We start from the raw sequence: 13,840 nt of genomic DNA on the forward strand, positions 1-13,840 counted from the left end.
GTATGATGCTCAAGACACTTTCAGCTATAATTTTACAGCAGTTATTAACATTTTAGTATTCTTTAAAAAAAAAAAGAAAAGTTCAAGCTCTTTTAAGCAATGTTCACACCACAGGTCAATTCTGATTTATTTGCCCACTTGTCTGATTCTTCCATTAGTATGAATGCTCCAAAGCCCCTTTCAGACATATGCTAAATCCCAAGATTTACACAGGTAGCCCTTATGTCTGAAAGCAATTTCTCGGGTCGACTGACATGGAGATGACACGGCCATTAACCAGGTCGCGTCCTAGTATAATGTCTGGGATTTAAGCCTGAGTTATGCTTATGCGTTGTGGTGACGGCGTAGCAACAATGTAAACCCTACGGCGTCAATGAGCATTCGATAGTTCTGCGACAAGGGAACGCGTTGCTCTGTAATTCACCGCCAAGCCACTAGAGGCGTGTGGCGTTGTGTCTGTACGGTTTTGGGGGACTCTTGTCGAATTCCTTGAGTTTTCTTCTGGTTAGACAACAATGGCAACGGAGGTGGAACGCTTGAATGTGGATCTCCAACTCATCAACATTTAACAACAAAGGTTGATCATAAAATGTTGAAGCGCAGGTGATGCAGAAGACTGTGGCGGAGGTGGTCTGTCCGACTGTTGATGCAGCACAGAGACTGGCAGTCAAATTACGTATTCTAGCTTCGAGTGGAAGCCAAGCAAGCTGCGTTTCTTTTCCGTGTCCTACAACCAGCCAGTGGGAAGCCATAGCAGATTTCTGGCGGCTATGAAACTTCCCAAATTGCATAGGAAGCCTTGATGGTAAACACGTGATCATAAAAGCACCAAGGCACTCTGAGTCAGTGACGATGTATCAAGTGTATGAACTGTCTGTTGTTGAAAATTAAACATCGAAACAACTCGCTTGACACCAAACCTGTGATTTATTCTTCATATATTTAAAGTGTAAAATGTAAATTAGTCACAGACCTACAGCAAACATATTTACAAAATGAATTGCGCCAACCAAAAATACGACATAAAGTGATAAAAAGCTGGCAGTTTTTGGCCTTTAGGTCACTGCTTCGTGTGGCCATTCGCTTCCGAACACACACATATTTGTCTCGGAGGTTCTTCCATTTTTTTATGCATTTGATGACCTCCAGCCCCGTATTTTCAGCAATCTCCTTCCACGAATTGATTACCATTTGACAATCTTTTTGAGTGTAGCGCAAGAATGTTTGTAAATGGCGGTGATTTCGCGCTGAACCCGAAACAACAGTCTGAGCGGACCAATCACAGTCCTTTTTTGTCACGTCACCACACGTTGACGTGACGCGTAGTCAGGATTTTGTTGAGGTGCACGTCAGGCGGGGGGGTCGTATATCGGGTCTGCCTTGACGGCATAGGTCCGCCACAGAAGCATAATTCAGCCAATTCAGGACGACATGTGTGAAAGCAGCAGTTTAACTCCCAAGTCACAGCGCGAAGACTGATGAAGTAAATATCATGGTGGGCCGATTGTTATTTACTCTTCACTGGAAATCAAAAAGCAATAAATAAACATCGCAATTATCAACATAGCAAACTGGAAAGATGGCAAAATTAAACTGGAAACATAACAAAATTAAATTGCATTGGACAGAATGCAGAAGATAATCGGACAGAATGACTGCGAATGCTCTGGTTTCGAATGAGCGAACGTTCCCAGTCAAAATGGATTGGCGTCGAGCACCGTCAATGGCAGCCTTAGAGTTAACTGAGACACTATTATGGTGGAAGATTTTGGTAGCAACTTGTTGGTTCCTTTTTTTTTTTTGTTTTGTTTTTAAACATTGACACCTTTTCTCTCGATTCTTGGCAGGAGCATATCGATAACCTTTTGGGATACAAAGTATCACGATATATCACCGTATCGAATTTTTGTCACACCCCTAGTTCTGAGAGTCTACCAAATTTGACGTTTGAGATGCCATGGACTACTGAGGAAAAGACATTTATAAATCTGTCCACGCAGCTCAATTGCAATTCAAAGAACGGTTCGAATGTCGTGAATTTCCTGTCAACTTCACGATCTATAGATAAGTCAACAAGTTCAGAACCCATTGGCCATAACCTCAATGTTAAAGTAGCTAATAGACAATCACACTCTGGACGACCGCTGGATGGTCATCGAGAAGTTTACCCACCAGATCCAAATGTGCCTGTAGTGCTGGGGAGCTCATTTCGAGAACATTTTTAGCGCCAGTGAAACAAAGAGTTTTTCTAATACAGACTTGAAAATTAGGAGATGTCTCCTACATAGTCTTGACCTAATGTAGCTGAAGTTTTGTGTCGATCTAAATAAAATTTCAGAAGTTATTCGATTTTTGCTGAAGACCGTTTTTTTTTGTGTGTGTCTGTCACCCTGTACTTTTTTTTTTCCTGACATTTCAACATTAAAACATTTTGGAGTTCAGTACTACCTTGCCTGGCCTTCCAGCATCCGTGCACTTGGGTTCAATCTCCTTGTTCCTTGCCTGCTGTCCCCTTAACTTGACAGTTTTAATTTGAGTCAACCACAAACATGATTATGTACCATGCATGGATTCTGACATGTTTTGTTGAAATGAACAGGAGGCTTGTCTATTTATGGTGTGTAGTGTGTGAGTAAGTCTGTTTGTCGCAAGGCTTCCCTGATGACCTTGTACACTGCGGCAGGGGGGTGATTAAGGATCAGGGCTGAAGACCATTTCCTTTTCCAGGGAAAGATGAACGACCCTGTTTGAAAGTGGCTGCTTTTGGCCTCGGGGCAATTAGAGTTTTCTGTGTGCCAGCAGCCCTCGCTGTGCTGTATACGCTGGCTGGTCCTTGAGAAACAGAGAAATAATCGCCACATAACCAATTTTGCTGAAACCAACACGGCCAAGTTGAGCACTCTTTTGTTTGCTTTATTCACCTTTTCCAATTAGGCGCCCTCCTCCAAAACTCCTACTGCCCCTTTCCTTTTTATTCACGATAAAACTGTAAAAGCTCATTGAGAATATTGATATTTGGTTTAGGAGATCATTAAACCTGAGGCTTTAAACAATGGCAATTTTATCACACACCCGTTTTAACCCTTGACAGAGGGGAAATGGTTTTTTTTTTCATAGTTAATTGATTCTTTTTCCCTCCATCTTAAGCTTTGTGATGTGATTTCAATCATTATCACACTTGAGCCCCTTTTTTAATCTGGCACCAAGTGAAGAACATGGTCAGAACAAGTTATGGCAGTGTGACAGATAAGCATAGGGCACAGTGCCATTGATTCCCCTTGTAATACAAGAGTGTGCCTTGTCAGCCTGCCAAAGCTCAGATTGGACATGATAACAAGCACAACAGACTGGCCTCAACTTCCATAAACCCTTGATAGAAAGTAGCGAGAGAATAAGTAGTGAGATAGAGATACACTTTGACAAAATGTTTGGCATACTACTGTTAAAGAATACAAAACCTTACAATGGTTACTGAAACAACTCGAAACTGTCAAGATTGGAAATTTCCAAAATCATATTTACATGCCTCAAAGTTAGTATGTAGGAGGTTTTACCAAGTAATACGAGCAGATTTTAACCCTCTGGTGCATCGTGGTCAGTACAGTGGACAGCTACAAACAGTACCTTTTAAAACATACTAAACCCGAACCCTCCACGCAAGAAAGAGTGGTAAGCCTATGTCTAGCATTGTGATTTCTCTCTGAACCTTTCTTTCCCCAGTCATTCTGTGATATCATTATCAGTAACTGCAAAAACAGACGACTAGTTATATAGATCAAGTAATAAATGTATCAAATTGACATGAACAGACAACCTGTCTGCTGTCTTATGACAGGCAAGCAACAACAACAACAAAAACTTGTCGCACTTCAACAAACATTCAGTTGGTTTTGCTCTCCTATATCAACAGAAGTGCATCAAGTTGTATTGAGTTCATTTTGTCTAAATTTATCGATTAGTTGAATTTTTCTTTTATCCCAGACAATAGTTATTGGTTGTTTTAATTACCTGGACATATTTCGGCGAACACTTCCGCCTTCATCAGAGAGTCACTGGTGTTGATGTGACGCCTCTTTATCAGCTGGTGGATGAAGGCGTGACTCAACTGTCAGATTGACAGGGGAGTCACGCCTTCAGCTACTCCATTTCATCACCACTTCCACATACTTCCAATTCAGAAACACCATCTACAGGCAAAAGGAAGGATTTGCCATGGGAGACCCATCATGTGCGGTTTCTTCATAGAGCATTTGGAACAGAAAGCACTCACAACATCCCCAGATGAATATCAACCCACACTATGGAAACGCTATGTAGACGACATTCTGAAAAAAGTAATATTAGGACATACACAGCAACTCACGGACCACCGCAACACCATAGACACCACCTGCAGCATCAAATTCACCCATGAAGAAGAAACAGAAACAGTTCCATAGCCTTTCTAGACATAAACATGCATCACACAGATATCGGCGACATGAAAATAAAAGAACACAGGAAACCCACACACACACCAACCAATACCTCCTATGGACATCTGAACACCCCACTATCCACAAACTGTCAGTAGTCAGAACATTACACGAACATATGACAATGATCACGGACCAAGATGACAGAACACAGGAGGAAAAACGGATACGACATGCTCTAAAAAGGTGTCAGTATCCACAGTGGGCAATAGAAAAAAGTGCAGGGCAGGGTAAAAAAACAAGAACACAACACGGGGGGGGGGGGGGGGGGGGGGAGAAAAAAAAAAACAAGAACACAGTTGACAAGAACACGTTGCCGTACGTGAGAGGAGTCACGGAACGCATCCAAAGAGTCATGAAAAAAATACAACATGAACACACCGGTCAAACCACACACAACACTCCGCCAGATATTGGTCCATCCAAAGGACAAAATCCACCCAGAAAACAAATGTAACTCCATATATGAAATTCCATGCAAATCATGCAATAAATCATACATCGGGGAGACAGGGAGGAGCTTTATTGCAAGAAAAACAGAACAAAAAAAGGAGTGTGAGAAGGAGACAACAATTAGACATACAACAGCAATAAAAGAACAAGCACGACAGGAACATCACAAGTCAGCCATCACCAATCACTGCAAAAAGGAAAACCACATTATGGACTGGAAAAAGGCCAGAGTCATACGCACCGAAGAAAACAAACATCAGCGCTGGATCAGGGAGGCCATTGAGATCCGCAGGCAAGGCCCGAAGACCATCAAAAGCGACGAGGACGCTTAAACGCTTTCTACTACCTGGACCAGCATCCTGGAAGAGTGACTGGCCAGCAGAGGGCATGACTCGCCTGTCAATCAGCATCAGCTGATAAAGGCGCATCACACCAAACCCAGTGACTCTGATGAAGGCGGAAGTGTTCACCGACACATGTCCAGGTAATCAAAAAAACCTATAACTATTGTCTGGGATAGAAGAAACATTCAACTAATAGAATTGCATCAAATTTTAGAATTAGAAAGGCCAGTAAGGGTCTACTTACGTCTTTGAAAAACCAAGGTTTTATCCTCCTAGGCTTTCAAAGCTGTCGTCGCTGAAATATTGAAAACAAAGACGCAATCTAGGAGCCAGGGAGAAGTTTTTCCACTTGACTCTCACAAAACATGTCCAAATCCTTGAGGAAGAAGGTTATTTTGGGCCACTGATAGAGTCTCGAGCCTTTGTGTGAGCAATTCATCGCTACACATCAAGATGGCATGATGAATCTCGCGAGTAAAATCCAGAAATTTTTTGCAAGAAATGGCTAGGATATCGTGGTTCAAAACTTTCATATTGGAGTGCTGGCGAGGTCTTCGGGAAAGGATGACATTATGTAGCGGCGGCAGAGAGGCACGTCCCTCGTTGCTAAGGTGTTGCTATGGAAGTAATTCAAAAACTAGCCAGAAAAAATAGTCAATTAAAAAAATATTTCGTAATGTGAGTTATGAGAGAGCGAATGATGCATTCAATCCAAATTAACCGAGTAAAACGTTCATGAATTGAAGTCTTCAACTGCCTTTTAATGCGTTGCTTTCTATGGTTTAACAGCATAACAACCTCAAGAGTACTCTCTGCTGCCATACTCTATTGAGGTCAATTCAGTGGTCAGTTGGTGTAGCTGCAAGTAATTATCCTCTGAATCCAAGGTAGCCGACAATCTGCCACCCATGTCGACTTACAACTGGAATACTTCTATGCCCGAAGAGCTAACATGGTAAAAAAAAAAAAAAAAAAAAAAAATTTTTTAAACATTATGATATACAATAACATCTAGGGAAAGATTATACATATGAAATATTTCTGTAGAATAAATAGAAATTCATTATTAACGGTATATCCAAAGAAGTGGACATCATGCATCCTCCAGTATATTTGACTGTTTTAGCTATAAGTTAGTATGTAATTGTTACATTTATAAGCAGTTAATTTAAAATAGAATATTTTTGTGCAGATTAGCTGTAGTTTGCATAAATATACTGGACTGTCTCAGGAAATTAGAATACACAATATTCTAATTTTTTGAGACAGTCCTGTGTATATATACAGGACTGTCTCAGGAAATTAGAATACACAATATTCTAATTTCCTGAGACAGTCCAGTACACCGGTAGTTTGCATTTAATCTTATTCGGTAAACTTCAAAAGCAGCAATGAATAAGTTAGTTGACAGCAATTCTATCCAGCTTTAGTGATAATGACTGCAGTGACAACAGTGATGATGAGTGGCTGCCAGACAACAATAGAGACATTGGTGCTTAGGTGTAGGAGTCACAGCTAGAGGTTTCATCGGTTTTCTTATTCAGGCCTATACATTGCCCCTAATGTTGAAAGTGTTGGGTTTCTATATTCACAATAGTTGATAAGTGTGCAGGTGCATGGAGTCCACTGGATTGGACATGTGTGTAACTTCATGGAAGAAAACATTTTTGAAAAGAAAGAAATTCAACATTATTTTTATGTCCTAAGAAGAATACAACACATCTGAAAAAATCTTGACCAAGGATTTTAGAAGTCATGGATCAGAGGGTGAAGCATGAAGCAAAAAAATTGTAGTTTTTTTCTTTCATTAGAAAGCTACCAATGATTTTGTCCATTTCCGTATGAAGTATATAAAAGTCCAAGGTGACCAAACAGCACCTCGGGGAATCGCAAGAAGTTGCTTTGAATCCTGTCTTTGATTTGCCCTTGCCTCTGCGTCGTCACTTTGATCTCTCAACATGTAACCATATTGCATATCCATGGCAACTGTCTGCTGGGATGAAGCACTTGAGGAAAATTGATTTGTCTGGGTTCTTCTTTTTTCTTTCATCTGCCCCAAAAACCCACACACAACAGTTTTAGCCATCAGGCATTCTGCCGTTGTAAATAAACCAAATTGGGTATGATAGAGGGAGTAATGGGGTTCCATAATGTGTTGCTTCTCAAAAGCATTGTTTCTCTATTTTCTTCCTCCTCTAGGGTAGAAAAGCATTTGAAGGTCATTTATTATGACTGTGGTGTGTTCAAGAGCATCCTCCTTGATAATATGACTCAGTGGAATATACTCCGTCCGTGTTTCCTTATTCACATCCCCAGACAGTAATATCATGCTCATACTTCATGTCATGTTTGTAAGCCTGGAGCCTTTTATCCTTTACATGGTTTTTATTGACCCAGAGGGAGAAGACCATAGGTATACTGAGGCAGCTGAAGCTGTCAAGGCACTATTGAACCTTAAAATAAAATATTGTTTGTAAATTCATGACTACTGAAATTTTCGGACTATAAGACGCTACTTTTTTTCCCTCATTTTGAATCCTGTGGTTTATAGTCCAGCGGTAAAAGGCAACACTTTGACAGTGGCGTCATATTACTGCCATAAGACCGTCATATTTATGACATACTATTATGGGCATTAATTAATGCTTATGACAGAAATCATTGAGTGTATAAGCAATTCGCCCCCCCCCCCCCCCCCCCCCCGCCAAGCAGCAGAAACACCGCCAGCCGAACGAAGTGCCGCTCCGCTGGCACCGCTCCCGCAAGCCAACCAGTGGGGGCCAACATTCCGCGCATTCACTCCCCTGTTAACCCTTTGTACTGACTCCATGTTCCAAAAGTTTGAAGAAGGCTCACCGAAAACAGGTTGACAATTTATTCGTCGACAATGGTGAAAAAACAAGGCAAAACAGACGACGGGAGGAACATTGCTGGATCCAAAACAAGGCGACATAGACAAGCAAATGAATGTTTGTTATCTCAGTGTTCAGTCTTTTTGAAAGCTGCGGTGGAGTGGGCCGGACCGAAGGTGTGGCTGGGTGTTGTCATGGTATCATCCCTCTGTGGCTGGTTTTGGGCGGTTAGGTTCGTGCGTCATCCTTCATGGCTGGGACGTGGTTGCCACAGCGACCGACGCCGGTCTTGACGTCCCAAGCGCCCGTTATCAACTTTATATCCTGGTTGGGCAGCCGATGCTACTTGTTTTAGGACAGAGCGCCCTGCTCTTTGTCCTTGGAGTGGCCGAGAGAACTGAATGCGAGAGTTGGTGCGTCAATCTTGCTCGTGACGCACACGTTGGGCTTCTGTGATAAGATGTCGTTGTGCATATATTCTGCTTCTTTTCATTAAACTATGGTGTAAGTGCTATTTATTTTATATTAGGTATGTTAGAGTTGTACAAACAGTCCTACAGTACATATGAGAAACGATACTATTCCCTGATTGATTATATTAAGTGTGTTAGAGTAATGCAAATAGTAATATGGTGTGTGCGAAAAAGGTAACTATTCCCTTCAGTGTCATCCTACAAATTATGTCATTGACTATATTCATGTTCAGCTCTGATATTTTACATCCATTCAAAAGTAAAATAATTTGCCGGATAACACGAAATGACATCTGTCATAAACATTCATTAATGCTCATGGTAGTGTCATGTCATAATTATGATGGTCTTATGGTGCCACTGTCAAAAAAAGTGTTACCAAATATCATAACTAGCAATTAATGAAACAACTGGAACAGTAACTGAAGAAATAATTAGCACAGAACATGAATTTTTGTTGCTACATCTGTAGCGCTGCAATGCATGCTAGGAGGCATGTTGGATAACAAGAGGGTTGAAAGCAGGTGGCAGCAGAGGTTGACTGTCTCCCACAAGGGAACAGTGATGGCCAAATTAAGCCTCTTGAAGCAATGAAGGTTTGCAGCCAATGGCGGACCACACGCAACACGTCACTTCTGCTCATTAATATTCATGACGTTAGAAATTGTTGCTAGGCGGGTCAAGCTCGCGTTTGTCCCTAATGCTAAATGCATGGAAATAGTGTACGAACGAAATGTTTACTGAGCTAAACCTACCAGTTTTGTCCGAAAATGATGTCCCTGGTGCCAAATTCACTCGTAAAGATGTGGAAGAACATATAAATGTTCAGTTAAAGCAGTACTTCTCAAATAGTGGGGCGCGCCCCCCCAGGGGGGCGCAGAGCGATGCCAGGGGTGGCACGTGTGACCTCGGGGAACATGTTTTTTTTTTTTTTTTTGCCGTACTAGAATAAAGTGTACTTGTACATCCACTCAGTTGGTGGCAGTGGCGCTCTCATTTTCAAAGTGCGCACATTATTTTTGAAGTAAGCAAGAGCACACGGAAGAGACTCATGAAGAGCTGGAGAGCTGTGCGCCGTTTTCGAAAGCCGTTTTCCGGCCGGACTCACGCAGCGACCCACTGTCTTCTCCGGTGTAGGCGCACTATCCTATTCCCCTCACTATCCACTTGCGGGGGCTTTCGCTTGTCAGTGATGTTCCTTATTCTCGCTACATGATTATACAACTTTAGCATTTGTTAATAATACGCTCTGTGTGTAGTATCATCCATCGCTTTTCCTTTTTAAATGGGCACTTTTAAGCGAACGCAAGAAGTAACAACGGGAACATTTTTAAACAGGCATTTCACGGGAGAGCATTTCGACTCTTCGGCCAATCATATAGCGAGAGCGAGTGGATAGTGAGGGGAAGGGGATAGTGAACCTACACCGGTTCTCACGTGACCGCCCGAGAAGTGTCATTTTCGGCTTGGGATCGTCACGACGACCGCCCTCACCTACGGTTCTCCCTCGGCCGCTGAGAATGCGCTTTTTTCGGGCCGTTTGCCTTTTGGCTTTGACATTTAATACAGTGGTAGACGAGGAAAGACCACTGTTTACTGTGTTTAAAAATGATTATAGCGGACAGCCGGAAGCCAAATCAAGTAAGACGCCACTTAAAGACATTAGACCCCAATCTCATTGATAAGCCGCTTGGTTGTTTTTCAGCGAAAACCTGCCGAATATTGTCAACAATCATCCCGCTTTGTCAATGTTATATCAGTAAACCAGTGAGCACTGTTAGCATGCTCGGTGCAATATAACCCCACATCATTGCAAACTGGAGGTGACACTGGGAGCAGCGAAAATAAAAAACTGTTGTTTTGTCCAATGACACTTTTAAAAAAATTTCTTCTTCTATTCAGTTTTGTTTTTTCGGTCAAATTTTTTGGCATATTGTCCTCATGAGTTAATGTTTCTAATCAATTTGAATTTGTTATTATTTACTGATTTTATTTTTCAGTATCAAATGGCCAAAAATGTACCTTGAGTGTATTTTTACAGTTTGGATGTGACTTTTTTTTTTTTTTTTTAATTCAGGCAAATTGATGCACGTTGTCTTTTCTGTTACAAACAAAACAATGTTAATAAAGTTATACTTTATAAGTTGATCTGTTATTTTCCCTAATAGAAAAAAAAAAGGATACAATGTGAGGTAGAGGCGTACTTATTATAGTAATATTATTGACAAACGATACTATTTACAGTGACGGCAGAGTTTGGGGGGGCGCGAAACATTTATGTCTTCCTGGGGGGGCGTAACAGAAAATAATTGAGAAGCACTGAGTTAAAGAGATGGCTTGAGTGTCGAGGGCTGAAAAAGACAGGAAAAAGACCCGACCTGATCCAGAGGTAGCTTTTTTATCGACACTTTTTTCTTGTGTGCATCGCCTTACACCACTGACAATGACATTCTCCTGTTTCAACAATCTATCCTTTACCACCATATGCCGTCTTTCTTATGTATTTTATCCTCTGGTTGTCTTACATCTCAGACCGTTCTTGGGGGCAATTTACATTGCTATTTTTGTGTAGCGATCGCAAATGCTACTCAGTAACAACCAACAGACACTTTTAATTTTCTCATCAATAAAAAATGTTAATTCTATAACTTATTTACACTTCCCCCTTACTAAATACTATAATGCCGCAGTCAAATAAAGTATTATCGGTTAATATCTTTTGGTGTAAATATCCCATAACACAGTAAGGACAGCTGCGTCTTATATTCCAATGCGGCTTATCTATGAACAAATGCCATTTTCTTATCAAATATGGTGAGTGGCGCCCTATAGTCAGGTGTGCCTTATAGCCTAAAAATTGCTGTACTACTCGTTTTGCTACTCTTGTTACTACTGACTTGTTAGTAAATAGTGGTTCAATATGAGGCAATAAATTAGTTCAAATGTTGTTATTACGTGATATTGAATAGTATCTGTGTTGTTAATGTTGTTGTGGTGTAGCTGGTTCTTTTAGTTTGAACATTAAGAACTCTGAGTTGTGACTTATCCTTCAGAAGGATGTCTGTCTGTATTGATCCCATGAGGAATCCTTCTGGTTGATGTGCAGATGCAGTCAGAAGTAAAAGCTGATTTAATGAGGACTGGTTATTTATTGATTTTGCTGCTGTGTTTGTTTGTGGCGTTAAAACTCTGATGCTGTCATCAGAATAATCAGGCATGATGTTTCGCCTGACTGCTTTCTTTCACAAACTGAAAGTAGATAACGTGCAATATATCACATTTTTTCCCAAATAAACAGCAAGCGCTCTGTTTTCGTGACCTTCAAAAATCTTGGCGCGATGTACTCTCTTGATCTGAGCCAAGTATGGGTAGGCAGGGTGTTGGCAATTGCGCAAGCTTTCAAAAGAGGGTGAATTGCGTTACTTTTTGCATGAACATAGCCGACTCCATTGGCTACCAATAAAATGGGTCCTGTCCTTAACCTTTAATTGATTTCTATTGATTTTGAAGTTTTGAAAGCCCACTGTTGACGTAATTATGGATAAAATGCATCTGACATCCACTCACATTTTGCCTGAAATTTACAAAAATTGCATTACACTAACTGCACCATGTAATAGATCTGCTTTGAGCATCCTTACAGCTGACATTATGCCGTCAAACTGTCATTCCGTTGGGCAGAAGGACACACCCTGACTTTGCCCAGCTTTGCACCAAATTCCCAAATAGGCATAATGAGGCTTGTGCCTGCATGAAAATCAAGATGCGCTTGTTTTTATCCTCCATCGCAGCTGTGCTGTCCATGAAAATCGAGCTTTGTTTCATTGTTCACATTTAAAATTTAATGACTCATCTCAAATATACATCTACTGCTTACCACCCTTTTTCCCTTTTCCCATTCCAACACAAAAACAAAACAATAATGCATCACCCAATCCACAGCAGTATCTTGGTCTATACAACTACACGTACACTGAAAGTCAAAGTAAAGGTCTTCAATAAAATAAAAAGTGGACCGTCCAACAGGGGTGGAGTGCTAGTGGACAATTATTCAGGGGCCCCTCAAGACGATCGCCCGGTGTGTGTGTGTGTGTGTGTGTGTGTGTGTGTGTGTGTGTAGGTTGCAAGTGGATTTTTTTTTTCGGTCCCCTACAGACAACCAGCGTAGTGATTGGGATAGATGTTTTAACACTTAAACACTATATTACAGCTACGCGCATTATCTTACCTTTCTGTTTGACCCTCCACCTTTGTGACCACACCCACTTTATGCCAGAAAACTGGGCCTCTTAGGGCTGGTTTTTGCTTCTGCGTTGCGGTGACAGCGGACCTACGCCGTTAACGCAGACCCAATTTACAAGCATTCACCGTAGCCTGAAGTGTGTCTCTAAAAAATTCTCACTACACGTAACGTCAATGCGTCGTGACATGAACGTCAAAGGACTGTGATTGGTCCGCTCAGAAAGTTGTTCAGCACAACAACAACACCATTTTTAAACATCGGCAAACGCCTGTGTCGCTTACGCTTCAACATCTGTATTCACAACATTTGTTGTTCAATATTGATTAACCGCAGTTGCAAATACAGTGCCCTCCACAATTATTGGCACCCCTGGTTACGATGTGTTTTTTAGCTTCTAATATATATTTTTTTTATTCAAATAATATGGGACCTTAATGGAAAAAAAGAGAAAAATCCAACCTTCAATACAAGTGCATTTATTCAGTAGGGGGGAAAAAATCCGACATAAAAAAATAATTATTTAACACCAAATAATGCGTGTCACAATTATTAGCACCCCTGGTGTTAATACTTACCTACTGCCTACCTACCTACTTACCTACTGGTGTTAATACACTCGCTCTCCTGGAAGTGGCGACAATTTGATACACCAAAAAGTCACGAAAGTGAGAACGATTGCATGCCTATGTGACTTAGGGTACCAGGGTTCCCTTTCATGTTTTAATTTCCTCCTATGCATTTTTTTTATACTCCAGTTCACTCGGCATTTAGTCGGGAGGGAGCGACCTGCTACGCTTTGCTACACTTTTTTTGTTTTGTTTTGTTTAGTTTTTTTTTAACTTACGAGCAAACAAACTTTTGCTTCATAAAACAGTTTTTAAAAAATGACACATACAGATGCACGGGTTATATTATCATTGCAAAATGAAAAAAAATTTTTTTAAACTGTATACAGTTTAACATGTAAAAATAATGCTATGCATAGACTTCACTATCAGTT

General features: G+C 40.9%; 1 protein-coding gene across 13 annotated transcripts in view; it reads left to right on the forward strand.

Moving 5' to 3' along the window:
- Nucleotides 1-13,840, forward strand: part of LOC130907420 (neurexin-3b) — a 584,351-nt gene that overhangs the window by 532,103 nt on the left and 38,408 nt on the right. The window lies entirely within an intron of this gene.

The sequence above is a fragment of the Corythoichthys intestinalis genome, chromosome 19, assembly GCF_030265065.1.
Source record: "Corythoichthys intestinalis isolate RoL2023-P3 chromosome 19, ASM3026506v1, whole genome shotgun sequence".
Taxonomy (NCBI): Eukaryota; Metazoa; Chordata; class Actinopteri; order Syngnathiformes; family Syngnathidae; genus Corythoichthys; species Corythoichthys intestinalis.